Raw genomic sequence first — 17936 nt, 5'->3', positions numbered from 1 at the left:
CTCCCCCAGATCCTCACAACATTCCTTGTTTGTTGATTTCTGGATGATAGCCATTCTTACTGGGGTGAGGTAAAACCTCATTGTGGTTTTGCTTTGCATTTCCATGATGGCTAGTGATACTGAGAATTTTTTTCATTCCATTTGAAATCCATCCTTTGAAAAATGCTCATGTGTGTCCTTTTCCTATTCTTAACTGGATTATTTGTTGTTGAGTGTCTTGAGCTCTTTATAGATTCTGGATGTTAATCCTTTACCAGTTGCATAGTTTGTAAATATTTTCTTCCATTCTGTGGATTGCCTCTTCACTTTGTTGAGTGTTTTCTTTGCAGTGCAAAGGCTTCTTAGCTTGATGTAATCCCATTTGTCTATTTTTGCTTTCATTACCTGTGCTTCTGGGGTTTTTACCAGGAAGTCTTTCCTATGCCAATGTATTGTAGAATTTCCCTGATGTTTTCCCTTAGTAATTTGATGCAATTATGTCCTAGATTTGGATCATTGATCCACTGTGAATTCATTTTTGTATAGCATGTAAGGTAGGGGTCTGGTTTCATACTTTTGCATGAGTAGATCCAAGTTTCCTAGCACCATTTGTTGAAGAGATTGTCATTTCTCCAGGGAGTTACTTTAGCTTGTTTATCAAGGATTAGTTGGTTGTAGAGACATGGATTAGTTTCTGGGACTGCTATTCTGTTTCATTGGCCTACAAGTCTACTTGTGTGCCAGTTCTTCATTTCACTGATCTTTTGTAGCATATCTTGGTTTTGATTTTGTTTATTTCTTCTCAAATTTTAATCATTTCTCTCCTCCTACTAATTTTGAGTTTTGTTTGTTCTTGTTTTTCAAGGTTTTTCAGATGTGTTGTTAAATTGTTTATTTGATCCCTTTTCAATTTCTTGATGTAGGCACTAACTGCTATAAATTTCCCTCTTAACACTGCTTTTTCTTTAGCCCATAAGCTTTGATGTAACATATTGTAATCTTCATTTCTTTCCAGGATTTTCTTTTCCTTTTGATTTCTTCTATGACCCACTGTTCATTCAGGAGTGTGTTGTTCAGTTTCCATGTATTTATATATTTTCTAGAGTTTTTTTCAGTTTGTTAATTTTCACCTTCATCCCATTGTAGTCAGAAAAGATACATGGTATGATTTAAATTATTTTTAATTTGTTTAGACTTGCTTTATGGCTTAGTACATGGTCTGTCTTAAAGAAAGCTCCATGCACTGATAAAAAGAATGTGTATTCTGCAGCTGTGGGATAATATGCTCTGTAGATATCAATTACATCTATTTGGTCTGTAGTATAGATTACTCTGTTGTTTCTTTGTTGATTTTTTTTTTCTAGTTGATCTGCTCATTGATGAAAGTGAGGCATTGAAGTTCCCCATTAGTATTTTATTGGAGTCTATGTCTCTCTTTAAATCTATTTTTTTTTTTAATTTTTGACAGGCAGAATTAGACAGTGAGAGAGAAAGACAGAGAGAAAGGTCTTCCTTCCGTTGGTTCACTCCCCAAATGGCTGCTACGGCTGGCGCACTGCACCAATCCGAAGCCAGGAGCCAGGTGCTTCCTCCTGGTCTCCCATGTGGGTGCAGGGCCCAAGCACTTGTGCCATCGTCCACTGCCTTCCCAGGCCACAGCAGAGAGCTGGATTGGAAGAGGAGCAACTGGGACAGAACCGGCACCCCAACCAGGACTAAAACCCAGAGTGCTGGTGCTGCAGGTGGAGGATTAGCCTAGTGAGCCATGGCACTGGCCCTTTAAATCTATTAACATTTGTTTTACATAGCCAGGCTCCCTGGCATTGGTTGCATATACATTTACTATAGTCACATCTTCCTATTGAATTGATCCCTCAATCATTACATGATGCATTTCTTTGTCTCTTTTAAGATTTTTTGTGGTAAAATCTAAGTAGTCTGATATTAGCATAGCTACTCCTACCCATTTTTGCTTTCTGTTAGCATGGGATATTTTTTGTATCCTTTCATTTTTAGCCTGCATGTATCTTTGTTGGTGAGGTGTATTTCTTGCAGGCAGCAAATAGATTGATCTTATTTTTTAATCCATTCAGTCAGCATGTCTCTTTTAATTGGAGAATTTAGGCCATTTACATTCAAGATTATTATTCATAAGGAATAACTTGATTCTGCCATTTTCTGTTAATATTCCTGTTGTTTGCTTTGGATTTCCTTTACACTTTTACTAGGAGATTTTCTGCCTTCACATCCTTTCATAACAATGGCTTTCTTCTCTGTTTCTGTGAATAGCATATTCTTAACTATCATGTAAGTCTGGATGTGTGGTGACGACTTCTTTCGATTTCTGTTTGTTTTGGAAGGTCTTTATTTCACATTCATTTACAAATGAGAGCTCTGCTTGGTACAGTATTCTGGGTTGACAGTCTTTTTCTTTCAGGGCTTGGACTATATTCTTTCCTAGCCTGTAGGATTTCTGATGAGAAATCAGCATCAGTCTAGTTGAAGATTCTGAAGGTAATCTGGCATTTCTCTCATGCAAATTTTAGAATCTTTTCTTTATTATTACTGTTGAAAGTTTGACTATAATGTTTCTTGGCGAAGATCTTTCTAGTCATGTCTATTAGGAGTTCTATGCATTTCCTGTACTTTGATGTCCTTTTCTCCAAATTAGGAAATTTTCTGCTGTTATTTTACTGAATGGGCCTCCTAATCCATTATGTCTTTCTGTGTCTTCTGGAACTGATAAGACCCATATTACAGGTCATTTGATAGTAAACCTCAAACACTATATTCAGGTTTTCTATTTTTTTTCTTTTTCTGTGTATTTCTGACTGATATATTTCCAAAGATTTGTCTTCTACTTTGGATATTCTTTCTTCTCCTCACCAAATCTGTTGTTAAGGTTTTGCACTGTTTTTTTTTTTTAATTTGACATATTGAATTCTTCATTTCTAATGCTTCAGTTGATTTTTCTTCAATATCTCTATCTCTGGCAAAATTTTTCATCTATATCATGTATGGAATACTTCAATTAATGAATTTGCCTCTCATTATTTTTTGTATAATCTTATGAACATTCTTTTGAATTCCTTTTTAGGCATCTCACCCATCTCTTCATCTTCATATTCTAATATTAAAGCATTGTTGTGTTCATTTACAAGAACCATCTTGTCTTTCTTGCTGATGTTTCTTGCATTTCTACATTTATTTTTAAGCATTTGTGGAAGTGCTTGTTGATTTTCTCCTCTGATGGCTTTTTTCTTTGAAATACAGCTCTGTAGCTTAGTGGCATGTTAACTCATTCAGTGCATATTCAGAGGCATGTTCTGGGTAGGGTCAGGGAGCTTTGGTCAGTGTTTGGGTGAGTTGCAAGAGTCCAGTGTGATACCCGAGTTGGGCGTGGTAGATCTCCTCTATTGTCAGTAGCAGGAAGGGCATGATCATTTAGGTTGGACTGATCACTGCCTCACCTCCTCTCTGCCAAAGTGATCAAAGCCCAGGGTGTGTCCACAGTGGCTACACCCCCCAACACACACACACACACACACACACACACAGGCATATTAACTGCACAAATGATCAGTGTGGTCCTCACTGTGCACAGAACCCTCTGCAATAACCCACCCCAGGCACTCAGGGAATTTTAAGACTCTGAAGCCAGACACAGTGATTGTCCAGAGACCCAGCTACACCCCAGACCCTATCATGCATGCACTCACAGAATTCCCACAGTCATAGAGTGCAGGGCTCCCACAATCACAGGGAACTGGGTTCCACACTCAGCCTGTTGGTGTTCTACCTTGGCAGTTTGAGTATGGGCGCTCATGATAGATTGAGGGGAGAGGAGTCCCTCACAGGCTTAAGTGGGATTCCACCCCTGCCAACCCTCTTGGCCAGACTCAAAGTCAGTGGGGACTTGCCCCTCAGGTAAAATCCCCTAGGTGTGGGCCCTTGAGCTGTGGCATCTTGTACTCATCTTATTAAGGTAGTGTTTCCTCCCTGCCAGTTATTGGAAGCCTTTGAAGGGGATATGGAAAACAGGCATCATGGCCTTCTTTTTTGGGGTTAGGTAGGAATCCTGCCCTCTTGCTAGTGCTCCAGGCCAGACTCAAAGTCAGTGTGGTCTGTGCAAGTTTCTCCCTTAGGCAGTATCAGCAGTGACATGGGTTGTCACAGACTCACTTCATTTTTCTCTCAAAAGATAGTATCTCCTCCTGACTCTGATTCTGATGGTGTTAGGAGCTGAGCAGAGATGCACTGCCTGACTTTTTGCTGCCTAGTTGGGGAGGGGAAGGAAGCAAGGCAGCTTCCCTGCTCCAAGCCTGGCAGTTGCTCAGATCCCAGTTAGCACCACAGGCTGAGGCATAAGTTGGTGGATGATTGTAGGATTTCCTCTGGGCTAAAACTGTGAGCAGCAGGGCGTGCAATAATTTCTTCTTACCTTGACATGGTGTGAAGGTAGCTCACAGCTGGCAGCTGGTTGCACTGTGCGGCTGGCTGTAGTGGGGGTCTCTGTCTTCTCTCCTCTTGTCCCACATTGTTCTTTCATTTCTTTGCCAAAAATTTAGTCAGATTCCTGGAAATGTGGTCGCTCCTTTGTTCTTTCCATATCCCAGGGCAGCTAAAGGTTAGTGTTGCTACACCCTTTTCAGCCATCTTGGATCTCAGATGATTACATATTTATCCTTCATTCAAATTGTGTGGAACTACTAAAGTCCCAGAACTGCCAAGGAAATTTTGAGAAAGAAGGACAAAACTAGAGGGGTGACACTCCCTGATTTCAAACTATATTGCAAAGCTATTGTAATAAGACAGTGTTGTACTAGGCCGGCCCCACGGCTCACTAGGCTAATCCTCCGCCTTGTGGCGCCGGCACACCGGGTTCTAGTCCCGGTCGGGGCGCCGGATTCTATCCCGGTTGCCCCTCTTCCAGGCCAGCTCTCTGCTGTGGCCAGGGAGTGCAGTGGAGGATGGCCCAAGTGCTTGGGCCCTGCACCCCATGGGAGACCAGGAGAAGTACCTGGCTCCTGCCATCGGATCAGCGCGGTGCGCCGGCCGCGGCGGCCGTTGGAGGGTGAACCAACGGCAAAAGGAAGACCTTTCTCTCTGTCTCTCCCTCTCACTGTCCACTCTGCCTGTCAAAAAATAAAAAAAAATTTAAAAAAAGACAGTGTTGTACTGGCATAAGAACAGAAACATAGACCAACAGAGCAAAATAGAAAGCTCAGAAGTAAATCTGTGCATATATGGTTAACTAATCTTTGACAAGAGTATTAAGGCTATAGAAGGAAAATCTCTCCAATAAGTGCTTCTGGGAAAACTGGATCTCTATATGTGAAATTTTACTGCATTATATTAATTTTATTGCATTATATTAATACATAAATGAACATACATAATAAATAAATTGTATTACATAATATGCATAAATACATAAATTATATTAATACATAAATGAACTTGAAACCGATTATAGACTTAAACATATGCTCTGCAACCTTAAAAGGCCTAGAAGAAAACAGGGTACAAGTTCCTTGATGTTCTGGGCAATAACTTTTTGTTTCTGAAGCCAAGAATGTGAGCAAGAAAAGAAAAATAAACAAGCAGAACTGCATCAAGCTGAAAAGTTTTTGCACCAAAAAGGAAACAATTAACAAAATCAAAAGGTAACCTACAGACTAGGTGAAAATGTTTGCAAACTTTATTTCTGATGGGGGTTAATATCCAAAATATTTAAAGAATTCACACAAGTCAATAACAGAAAAAAAAACCTCAATTTAAAAATAGTCAAAGGATCTGAAAGACATTTCAGACAACCAAAGCATACCTGAAAAACTTCTCAACATCACTAATCATCAAGGAAATGCAGATTAAAAAGCCAGTGAGCCACCACTTCACACATTTTAGATTGGTTAGTAAAAAAAGAAGATGAAAGATAAGTACTGGCAAGATTATAAAGGAAAGAAAACCCTTGTACATTGTTGGTGGGAATGTAAACTGGTGTAGCCATTATAGAAAACAGTGTGAGAGAGTTCCTCAAAAAGTTAAACTGGTTAGCTATATATCCAAAGGGAACACAATCAGTATCTCAAAGAGGTATCTGTATGTATTAAAAAATTACTCACAATAGTTCAGATGCAGAAACAGTGTAAGTGTCCAGAGTGGATGAATGGATAAAGAACATATGTAACAGTGTATTATGCAGTCATTGAAGGAAATCCTGTCACCTGCGCCAACACGGTGACCCCTGGAGGACAGGGTGTTGAGCAAAGTAAGGCAGACCCAGAAAGACAAACACTATGTTGTGTAGAATCTAAAGATGTCAAACTTACAGGAACACTAGATATAAGGGTAGTTGCCAGGGACTGGAGGGTGGGGGAAATGGGTAGATATTGGTCAAAGAGTCCAAACTTGCAGTTGTAAGATGAACAAGCTCTAGGATTGAATGTACATTGTAGGTGGTGATGGATGCATTAAATAATTTGATTGAAGTAATCAACATCCTATATATGAAATCAACATGTTGAATACATTGAATATGTGTAATATTAATTTGACAAATAAGATGTTTTTGTATCTCAAGCAAAAAGTACTCTAATCAAGGAGTCAGCAGGACTGTGCTCCTTCTGGAAGCTCTACCAGAGAATGCTTCCTTGACACTTCTAGCTTCCAGCAGCTGTCTGCCTTTCATGGCTTCTTCAGTCAGCTTCAAGCCAGCAAGAGAACATCTTCAAATTTCTCTGCTTTTTGTTTCCGTTTTCCTAGTTCATTTTCTGATTTTGACCCTACTGCCTCCCTTGCAATTACAGTAAACCTCTTAGAAATCCTAGGATAATCACATCACCGCAAGATCTTTAACTTAATCACATTTGCGAAGTTCCTTTTTCCATAAAAGGTTACATTCACAGGCTCTGGGATTAGGTCATAGATATCTTAGGATATCTATGATATCATTATTTGCCTTGCCATAAAAACAAAAGGAAAAAGTGGAATTTGATATTTTTCTCCATGTCAAGCTCTTCCTTGTAAATGGAAAGAATGGCGTTTGCTCATGACGTCATGTGTGCTTGCTCTAACTCTCTGGATTTCATATTAGCCATGACCTCACCATTTCAGATACATATCTATGGCATCCTCAATGATGAAAAAGAGAGACTTTTAACAGGTCTCAAAAGTTTGAATGTCTGAGCAGCAGAACAGGAAACTCTAAAATTACTTCAAATTGTTAATAGTTTAGTTCCTTAATTTTTTTAAAGTGTTAGTTCTTACCTACTTGTTTAGGATAGAGAGTCACCACCATCTTGATATTTTCCATATTTAAAGGAAACAACCACTAAAACCATATATTTAAAACACTTATTCTTTGGTAAATCATTAATTTAACCAAATAATGTTTATTAGGCACCTAATAATGTACCAGGCACTGCTTTGAGCTAATTTTGGCCAAGTTCAACATGGTTTTTGCTCACTTAAGCCTACGGTCTAGCAAGAGATACGTAATATAGAGAAGTTATCCAAATATGTACTGTATAGTATGTGGAATCAATAACTTTCGTTACTATTCAGTTACACCCAAATGTGAGTGCTGGGACTGTCCCTGCCACATCATCACTGTCTCTGTGTGTCAATGCCCCCACCACCCTCTGTTGGAAGAAGGGCTTATGAGTATCCCAAACTCTTATCAAGCAGAGAAGAGCAATGACCATTCTAATATTTCAGCAACAAACAATTAAACTATTATAATGAAGCTGTCAAAGACAAGATGAGCAGCTGACATGGTTTCCTTTATGGGGTGGTGTGTGGCATGCCCTAGAATGTCAACAAATGGGTTTGCAGACATTGGGTCAACTTCAACATGAGTTCCTGGTACTGTTCTCCCTAGTTAGCAATTCTGATGCTGACCCTGCTGTCCTGTATTTGCCTTTCCAAGTTAAGCCTCTGACTCTCATCCTATCTCCTCTAGGGCCAAGCCAATTCTTCACCATGTCATGCTCCTGCTCCACAGTCCTAATGGTCTCCATGTTGTGGGTACTGAAGTGGCCTCCATTACACTTCATTTTCCTTTATCCTTTCTATATTTCTATCTATATGATCTAAACTCTGTTTTCTTATTTCTCCGGGACTCCCATTCAAATATTAAATATTTAGAGGGGCCAGAGCTGTGGCACAGTGGGCTAAGCCTCCAACTGCAGCGCTAGCATCCCATATGGGTACAGGTTCATGTCCCAGCTGCTCCTCCCTGCTATGTCCTCGGAAAGCAGTGAAAGATGGCTCTAATGCTTGGGCCCCTGTATCCACATGGGAGACCCAGAAGAAGTTCCTGGCTCCTGGCTTCAGATTGGCTCAGTTCTGGCCAATTGTGGCCATTTGGGGAGTAAACCAGCAGATGGAAGACCTTTCTCTCTGTCTCTACCTCTACCTCTCAAATAAACAAAATCTTAAAAAAAATTGTGTAGAATTTAGAATTTAAAAAAAGAATCATGAAACATGGACTGTTTTCTGCATTTTAAAATTTTGCATTCAAAATCTGCTTCTCATACAGGGACAAGTGTTGTGGCATGGCATGGGCACCTAGTGCTGTCCCAGCTGCTCCTCTTCTAATTCAGCTTCCTATGAATAGTCTGGGAAAAGCGACAAAGGATGACCTGTGTTTGCGCTCCTGCCACCTATGTGGGAGACCCAGCTGGAGCGCCTAGGTCTTGGCTTCTGCCAGGCCTAGAGCTGGCTATTGAAGCCATCTGGAGAATGAAGCAGTGGATGGAAAATCTGTCTGTCTGTCTCTCTCTCTCTCTAAATTTCAAATAAATAAATAAATCTAAGCTAGGAAGATAAAGTCATACAGGCACAAGGATGTTGGGGGAAAAAGCACAAGGACTGATATTTTTATCAGACAATTAGTGTAATGATAGGGAAAGTTCAACATGCTAGGAGGCTGAGGGACCACATCACCAATCAGATCCCACAGGGCCCTGGAAACCTCAGTCTTCCTAGTGAGGGCAGCACAGAGCAACTAATGATGCTGAGCAGTGGTGCAGACTGTTCAATCCTTCATTACAAAATAAACTTTATGTTACATGATTTTGCTCCACTGAAGGCTAATGTAAGTGATCTGGGAATATTGAAAATAGGCACAATGTTCAGGAATATTAAAGGTATCTTCAATTTAATGACATTTAATGATGTTTGTGGGTGCATAATCCCATCATAAGTCAAGGATCTTCTGTGGTCCAGGTTGGAAAACTTAATGGCTTCCTGCATGTGGGGGATTAAGGAAGAAGAGGAGTCCTGTCGCTCCCCCTCTTCGCGGAGGAACGACACTAAACCCTGCCTAGGCTTCATATCCGAGTCACGGCACCATTATGTCACTCCCCGTCTTCGTGGAGGAACGACACAGGACCCTGCGCTGTTCTTTTGTCTGCTCGGCCCTCCCCGGGTTTGCTGCTGGTTCTTCGCGGGTTGGCTACCGTCCCTCCACCTCCGTGGAGGGGCGGTTCCCCCTGCCACTTTCCCCACTTCCGCAGGGGAGCGGCACACCGCCGGCCGGCTCTCTCGGGGGCTGCACAGGTGTTCCTTCAGATAGATGTTCCTGGTGCATATTGTCTCTCTCCTCCTTTATAGTCCTCTTCCACCAATCCCAACTCTGCTACCCACACACCGAGTACGCTGCTCTCCTCCAATCAGGAGCAGCTCCTGCAGCTTATTGGTTGAACTTGAGGCAGCTGTGTAGAAGCTGTTTCCTCCTCTCCCAGCGCCATATTGTGGGAGAGCAGATGCATAGAATAAGTCTTAATTCGAGTAACAGTCTAATCCGAGTTGCTCCCCACAGAGTCCTGATAATCTGATGTGAACAGTTGAATTTTCCATTCATATAAGTCAAGAAACACAAGAGGTTGAGGAGGTGGGGGAGAGGATGGGAGCCAATATAGTGACTAACTTGAGGCACATTGAATTTGGGCATTGGTGTGGAAAAGTTAAATGAGGTAGTTGGATGTTCAGATCTGGGGCTCAGGCATGAAGTTTGGGCTGGAAATGGAGATTGGGAATTCACAAGAGTAAAGCTGATCATTAAAGCTATGGAAATGACAAAGAATATCTGAGATCATTTTTGAAAATAAACAAACTGGCCGGCACCATGGCTCAATAGGCTAATTCTCCACCTGCGGTGCCGGCACTCTGGGTTCTAGTTCCGGTCGGGGTGCCAGATTCTGTCCCGATTGCTCCTCTTCCAGTCCAGCTCTCTGCTGTGGCCCAGGAAGGCAGTGGAGGATGGTGCAAGTGCTTGGGCCCTGTACCTGCATGGGAGACCAGGAGGAAGCACCTGGCTCCTGGCTTCGGATCGGCGTGGCATGCTGGCCACAGCACACCAGCCATGGCAGCCATTTAGGGGGTGAATCAATGGAAAAGGAAGACCTTTCTCTCTGTCTCTCTCTCTCTCACTGTCTCACTCTGCCTGTCAAAAAGAAAGGAAGGAAGGAAGGAAGGAAGGAAGGAAGGAAGGAAGGAAGGAAGGAAGGAAAGAAGGAAGGAAGGAAGGGGGGAAGGGAGGGGAGGGGAGGGGAGGGGAGGGGAGGGGAGGGGAGGGGAGGGGCAAACCAAAAAGGACCAAGTCAGGACTTCAAGAAATATTGATACTCCAATGACGGAGAGAGAAACAAGAGTCTGCTAGGGAAACTAAAACAGAACTGTTGGCAGAGAACCAGAAGGGCGGTATGTTACAGATAAAAAGGAAAATATTTTAATTAAATGGGTGTGTTGGTCTGATTTTCATTACTACAACTAAATACCTAAGACAAGCTACTTAGAAAAAGAAGGGGGTTATTTTGGAGGTCCACAGTCCAGGATCAGGGAGGTGACATTCATTGGATCTCCCGTGAGTTTGGAGGTTGAGAGTGGTAGACATCATGGTGAGCCAAGAAGTAGGGAGTGCTGAGGCTGAACTCAGCTTTTATTATAACCAATGCTTTCATGACAACCCCAAGAGACGAGAGGCTGACCTTCTAAACACCATAATCAGAGTGCATCCCGCCCTGGTTGTACTATGAGCTTTGGGGCTTAAACTTGAAATGTCCGCATGAGTTCTGGAGCCATATACTATTCAAACCATAGCAATGGGAGGGGTAAGTAGCAACAAATGTGTAGAGAGGTTGGTAGGGTAAGAATGGAAGAGTGTGTTTTGTGTCAATAGCCAGGCCACTGAGCAGTCTTAGAAGCCTATGAGGGCAGAAACCAAAGGACAGTGCTTTGAAACCTAAAGAAAATGGAGTGAATATAGCCAACTGTTTGCAGAACTGGAACTGAGAGTGGGAGGTAAGAGCTGGGGGCAGCTACTGGATGTGAAGTTTATCGTGGATGTAGCAAATACTTAAAAATGCTATTGGGGTTTGAATAAACTAACGAACATTTCTAGGTTAACATGTTCTCTCTATACTTTTCCTTTATTAAATATCCAAAGTAATTTGATTCATGAGTAAATTATGTGGAAAAGATAAAGGAAATTGCTTTTGCTTGAAATAGCCAAAATAAAAATGAAGTAAATGATTACAATTCAAATCTCTTCTATTGGAACTTCTAGAATATTATCATCCCTTCACCCTCTTTAAAAACACAAATCCTCCTGTGAGGTTGACCTAAGCTGCTGTGCCGCCCTCCAGTCTTCCTTGTCTTTCTGAAGTCTACTGAGTTGGCCCACAAACCCATAGTCTTTCATTTCTTCCTGAGTGGTTGATATTCCCTAAGTCTCCAGGATGCCCCTGCTGCTTCTATTTTTAGTCACTCTCAGTGGGTGGCTTATCAGACTATCCTTGCTTTTATTTCTTAACGAGTCTCTCAAATAACTTATTTTAGGAGTAGGAGAAGTTGGTGTTTGGCTTCTTTTATTATCTTTATATTCTTTGATTTCCTTGCAGAAACTTTTAAAATATTGATCAAAATGACCAAGACTTATTTAGTCAAAATGGATAATATAATCTATAAATCTTATGCGAGCTTCTCATCATGACCCAGAGCAGATGAAAGTGTTCTCTGCTCTCACACGCTCTCCTTCGGGAAGCCCACCTTCCTCTCAGCACATCTTTGTTCCACAGGCGACAGGTGGTTATCTGATCTGTGGACCATGCGTAGATAGGGTCTCCATTATTATCTTAAAAATAGTAAAGCCTTGGAGCAGGTGTTTGGTGTAGTGGGCAAGCTACTGCTTGAGACTCCTGCATCCTGTGTCAGAGTGCCTAGATGCTAGTGCCAGTTCTACTTCCAATCAAGCTTTCTGCTAAAGCAATCTCTGGGAGGCAGCAGGTGTTGGCTCAAGTACTTCTGTCCCTGCCACCGACACTGGAGACCTGGATCAAGTTCCAGGCTCCTGGCTTCAGTCTGACCCCATCTGCTGCAGGCATTTGAGGGGTGAACCAGAGAATGGAATCTCTCTCTCTGCCCCACTCATCTCTCCGCTTTTTAAATAAATAAACACAATTTTGAAAGAAGTAATAAAACCTAAGGTCTTTCTTGCAGTTTTTAGGTAAATATAAATCCAAATAGTAGCTCTAGTTCTGATGATGGTAGGGTAGCTTATATTGGACTGATAATAATAAGTTATAAGATCTAGATAAGCAGCTATTTGAAGGTAGTTAAAAACCACCCCACATGGGCAGAAATGGAAGAGTACTCACTCCATTACTAGAGGATAAGACCTTCATTGAGGTATCTGTGGCCCTGAAAGAACTACCTGTTCTTCTTGGTATGAAGCAGCCAGAACTCAGGCAGGGAAGTATTTGTTTCCTTTGTGGTTTCTAAAAGTGTTTCTGTGATATTAGTATTATTCTTCTCCTTCAATAGAATTCAATAACAAAGTCATTTGGGCCTGCAGTTGTCTTTCTGAGCAGGTTTTCAACAATGAATTCAGTATCATTCACAGATATAAAGCAATTCATACCTTCCATTTCCTTTAGTTTCAGTTTTTGTAAATTGTATTTATAAAGGAATTCATCCCTTTAATGTAAGCTGCCAAATATTAGCATAAAGGTATTCACATTGTCCTCTTATTATCCTTTTAATATTTGTAAGATTGCATTTGTAGGATTGATCTTTGTAACTTGGAGTCCTAGCCAAGACAATGATGTGAATAAAAGAAATACAATGAATTTAGATGGGAAGAAACAGAAGGGAGGGAGTACACAAAGCATGGAGAAACTCAATTGCAATGCTGTGTTCACTATCTTGGTTGTTGTGATGTTCTCACAGGTCTATGCATATGCAAAATTTCTCAAGTTATATACACTGAATGTATTCAGCTTATTGTATGAAGGCTTTCTATTAGTAAAACATTAGAAAATATACAAAGATTGGAGAAAGAGAAGTAAAATGATCTCTACTTGCAGGTTACATGATGTTTTACATAGAAAATGCCAAAGAATCTCCCAAACAACTATGAGAATCAGTAAATTTAGTAATGGTACAGCATAGGATACAGGATCAAAGTGTGTAAATCAGCTGCATTTCTATAAACTAAAAGCAAAGAGAATGAAACTCTAACCATTCACTTAGAACAGAATTTCAAAACCATAAAATACTAAGGAATGAAGTTAATAAAAAGATGTCCAGGATCTGCACAATGTAAACTACAAAACATTCCAAAGAAAAATTAACAACCTAAATAAGTGGGAATAAAGACCATGCTCATGGATAAGAATACTCACTATTCTTAAGGTACCAATTGTGCTAAATTTGTCTGCAAATTCAGTGCACTCTCAATCAAAATATCAGCAGGCATTATTTAGGAACTGAAGAGTTCATTATGCAACAATAATTCTGTAAATTTGAGGGGAATGCAAAAAGTATAGAGTTGACAAAATAATTTTGAAAACAAGAAAGAGCTAAGTTGGAAGGCTCACACTACATTATTCAAAAGATTCACAATGAAGTTCTGCAATGAGGGAGTGGGAGACTGCAGAGATAGACCAATGTGTCCGTGGAACACGCAACAGACTCCACTCATAAATCCACATATGTATGCTAAGTTGATTTGCAACAAATAGGTCAGGAGAATTCAATGGAAAAAAAACACAGGTTTTTTTCCTCAAAAAATAATTCTAGAACAACTGAACAAATGCATGGGGAAAATTAATTAACTTTCTTTCTTTCTTTCTTTCTTTCTTTCTTTCTTTCTTTCTTTCTTTTTTTTTTTTTGACAGGCAGAGTTAGTGAGAGAGAGAGACAGAGAAAGTTATAGACAATGAGAGAGAGACAGAGAGAAAGGTCTTCCTTGCATTGGTTCACTCCCCTAATGGCTGCTACAGCTGGCACTGTGCCGATCCGAAGCCAGGAGCCGGGTACTTCCTCCTGGTCTCCCATGTGGGTGCTGGGACCCAAGCACTTAGGCCATCCTCCACTGCCTTCCCAGGCCACAATAGAGAGCTGGACTGGAAGAGAAGCAACCAGGACTAGTACCCAGTGCCCCAGCTGGGACTAGAACCCCAGAGTGCCAGTGCCTCAGGTGGAGGATTAGCCAAGAGAGCCTCGGCACCGGCCATCTTTTCTTTTCTTTTCTCTTTTCTTTTCTTTTCTTTTTTTTAAAGATTTTTAAAATCTATTTGAAAGGCAGAGTTACAGAGAGGCAGAGAAAGAGAGAGAGAGGTCTTCCATCTGCTGGTTCACTGCCCAAATGGCCACAATGGCTGGAGCCAGACCGATTCAAAGCCATGAGCCAGGAGTTTCTTCCAGGTCTCCCACACAGGCACAGGGACCTAAGGACTTGGGCCGTCTTCTACTGCTTTCCCAGGCCATTAGCAGAGAGCTGGATTGGAAGCGAAGCAGCCAGAATTCAATCAGCATCCATATGGGATGCTGACACTGCAGGCGGCAGCTTTTACTGGCTACACTACAGCACTGGCCCCGAAAATTAACTTTCAATCCCACTTGATACCTCACAAAAATTAATTTGAGGTGGGCCACAGGTCTGTACTTAAAAGTTATAGAGATTTAAAAAATAAAAGAGCATCTTTGTGACCTTGGGATAGGCAAGTTTCCTAGAAAGCACACAAACACACTAAGACTAATAGAAAAAAAATATGTTAGATTTCACAAAAAAATGTTAAAAGCCACTGATAAGAAAATGAATCAGCAAGCTGCAGATTAAGAAGAAATGTTTCCAGTCCCTTTGCCTGACAAATATACGATACAGAATATGCAAATCAAAGACCAGGGTAATGATCAGACCAACAGGTTCTGGGAAAACAGACTAAATTTAGATTGAAATAGGCACCCATGAAAGTCCTTTGGAACCCTGAGGTCAGCCCTAGGCTTTAGGGAGAGCTTGCTAAGCAAGAATAAACTTTCTCCAGTCCAGACCTCTCAGTCCATGATTGCAACACTCTTTGTTCCATTTATTCACCAAAATATGGTTATTAAAATCTTCCCGGAGAACTTGTGTAAGCCAGCTTGTAACACTGTATTTTCATGCAACATCCAGTTTAGCTAAACCCTCTGATTTTGCAACTACAGAAAAACCCTGGAGGATTTGGGAAACTGCTCCAGAATTTTTCTGACAATCCTGTGTGTGGGCGGTAATCAGGCCTGTGGTTATTTTAATTCAATAAAGGATAATTATAGAAAGTTATCGGAGACTCTGAGACTCACAGAAGGAAACATTTAACAGTTTCTTTTCTCAGGAAGCCATGCTTCAGAGCACTGGTTGGTGAGTTTACTTGGATGTTTTACTTCTGCCTGCTCGAATTTCTGCCCTTGAGTCTACAGATCTCTGAGATGAAAGTGGAACACGCTGTGGTGAACGACGAGGGTAATTTTAATGCTGTAAGTGAACATCTTAGCTAATCAAGCATTGTGCTCTGGTGAAAAGCGTTTAAATTCCGAAATCCTAATCAAAGTATCAGAAAGCCCTTAGCGTTCCTACCACAGCCAAAAGAACACTGCTTCCCCCCAGATCATTAAAGCAATATCTGCATACTGTAGAGAATTTGTAACACATTAAGAATCCTTGTTTTATTTTTACTTATTTATTTATTTTCAAAGATTTACTTATGTGAAAAGCAGACTCTCTCTCTCTCTCTCTCTCTCACACACACACAGACAGACAGAGACAGAGAGAAAGTATGATATTCTGTCCACTGGTTCACTCTCCAAATGGCTGCAACAGTCAGGGTTGGGCCAGGCTGAAGCCAGGAATTTCACCTGGGTCTCCCACATGGCTGGCAGGGTCCCAAGCACTTGGGTCATCATCTGCTGACTTTCCAGGCACATTAGCCGGGAGCTGGATCTGAAGCAGGGCAACCAGGGCTCAAACCAGCACTCCAGTAAGGGATGCAGGTGCCCCAAGTGGCTGATTAACCTGTCGCACCACAGCACCCACCTCTCTGCTTTATTTCTAAAGCACTACAAAAGCAGAAGAAAAATTTGCTTGTATCTCCATATTCACTTTTTCTTAGTCCCACCTTTATAGTTTAGGATCATTTTATCTCTTTTTTTTTCTTCTAACATGGTACATAAGTATTTCTTTATACGTAAAAGTCTCTATAAATGATTCTTTTTTCTTAACTATCCATATTGGTGGATATTCAAGTTGTTTCCAGTTTTTCTTTCTTTATACAATGATGAATATGGCTGTAATGAAATCTTGGTGTTAATATTTTATCTGTTTCAGAATATATTTTTAGAATTCTGCTCAGAAGTCATGTTACTGTGTTAATGGATATGAAAAATGTTCAGGATCTCCATGTTCCATCAGACTGTTTCCTCAACCTACTGAACAATTCACCACTTTGTGAGTGTCCTAAGATTACATTTTCCATCATCCCTTTGGTAGCACCTGGCATTCTCAATTTGGAATTTTTGCCCATTCAGTTGGTGAAAAATACTTTCTTTTTTAGTTTATTCTCTTTTTTATTTTTTTTATGGTTTTCCTATTTTTTATTTAGTAAATATAAATTTCCAAAGTACAGTTTATGGATTACAATGGCTCCCCCCCATAATTTCCCTCCCACTTGCACCCCTCCCATCTCCCGCTCCCTCTCCCATTCCATTCACATCAAGATTCATTTTCAATTATCTTTATATACAGAAGATCGATTCAGTATATATTAAGTAAAGACTTCATCAGTTTGCACCCACACAGAAACACAGAGTGTAAAATACTGTTTCAGTACTAGTTATACCATTAATTCACATTAGACAACACATTAAGGACAGATCCCACAAGAGAAGTAAGTACACAGTGACTCCTGTTGTTGACTTGACCATTTGACACTCTTGTTTATGGCATCAGTAATCTCCCTAGGCTCTAGTTATGAGTTGCCAAGGCTATGGAAGCCTTTTGAGTTCGCTGGCTTCGATCTTATTCAGAGAGGGTCATAGTCAAAGTGGAAGTTCTCTCCTCCCTTCAGAGAAAGGTACCTCCTTCTTTGATGGCCCCGTTCTTTCCACTGGGATCTCACTTGCAGAGATCTTTCATTTAGGTTTGGTGTTTTGTGTTTGTTTGTTTTTTTTTTTTTTTTTTTTTTTTTTTGCCAGAGTATCTTGGCTTTCCATGCCTGAAATACTCTCATGGGCTCTTCAGCCAGATATGAATGCCTTAAGGGCTGATTCTGAGGCCAGAGTGCTATTTAGGACATCTGCCATTCTATGAGGCTGCTGTGTATCCTGCTTCCCATGTTGGATCGTTATTACCCTTTTTTATTATATATTTATTAGTTTATTCTCTTTAAAAAGATTTATTTACTGATTTGAAAGTTACAGCAAGAGAGGGAGACACAGAGAAAGAGAGAGGAGAGAGATGTCCAATCCTCTGGGTCACCCCCCAAATGGCCAGGCCAAAGTCAGGAGACCCTTCTCAATAGTCCATGGGGGTTCAGGGACCCAAGCACTTGAAGTGTCCTCCACTGCTTTCTCAGGCGCATTAGCAGGGAGCTGGATTGGAAGTGGAGCAGCGAGAATCGAACCAGCGCTGCAGACAG

Source organism: Oryctolagus cuniculus, chromosome 5 (genome assembly GCF_964237555.1).
Source record: "Oryctolagus cuniculus chromosome 5, mOryCun1.1, whole genome shotgun sequence".
Classification (NCBI taxonomy): domain Eukaryota; kingdom Metazoa; phylum Chordata; class Mammalia; order Lagomorpha; family Leporidae; genus Oryctolagus; species Oryctolagus cuniculus.
Note: the sequence above shows the minus strand (reverse complement) of the source record.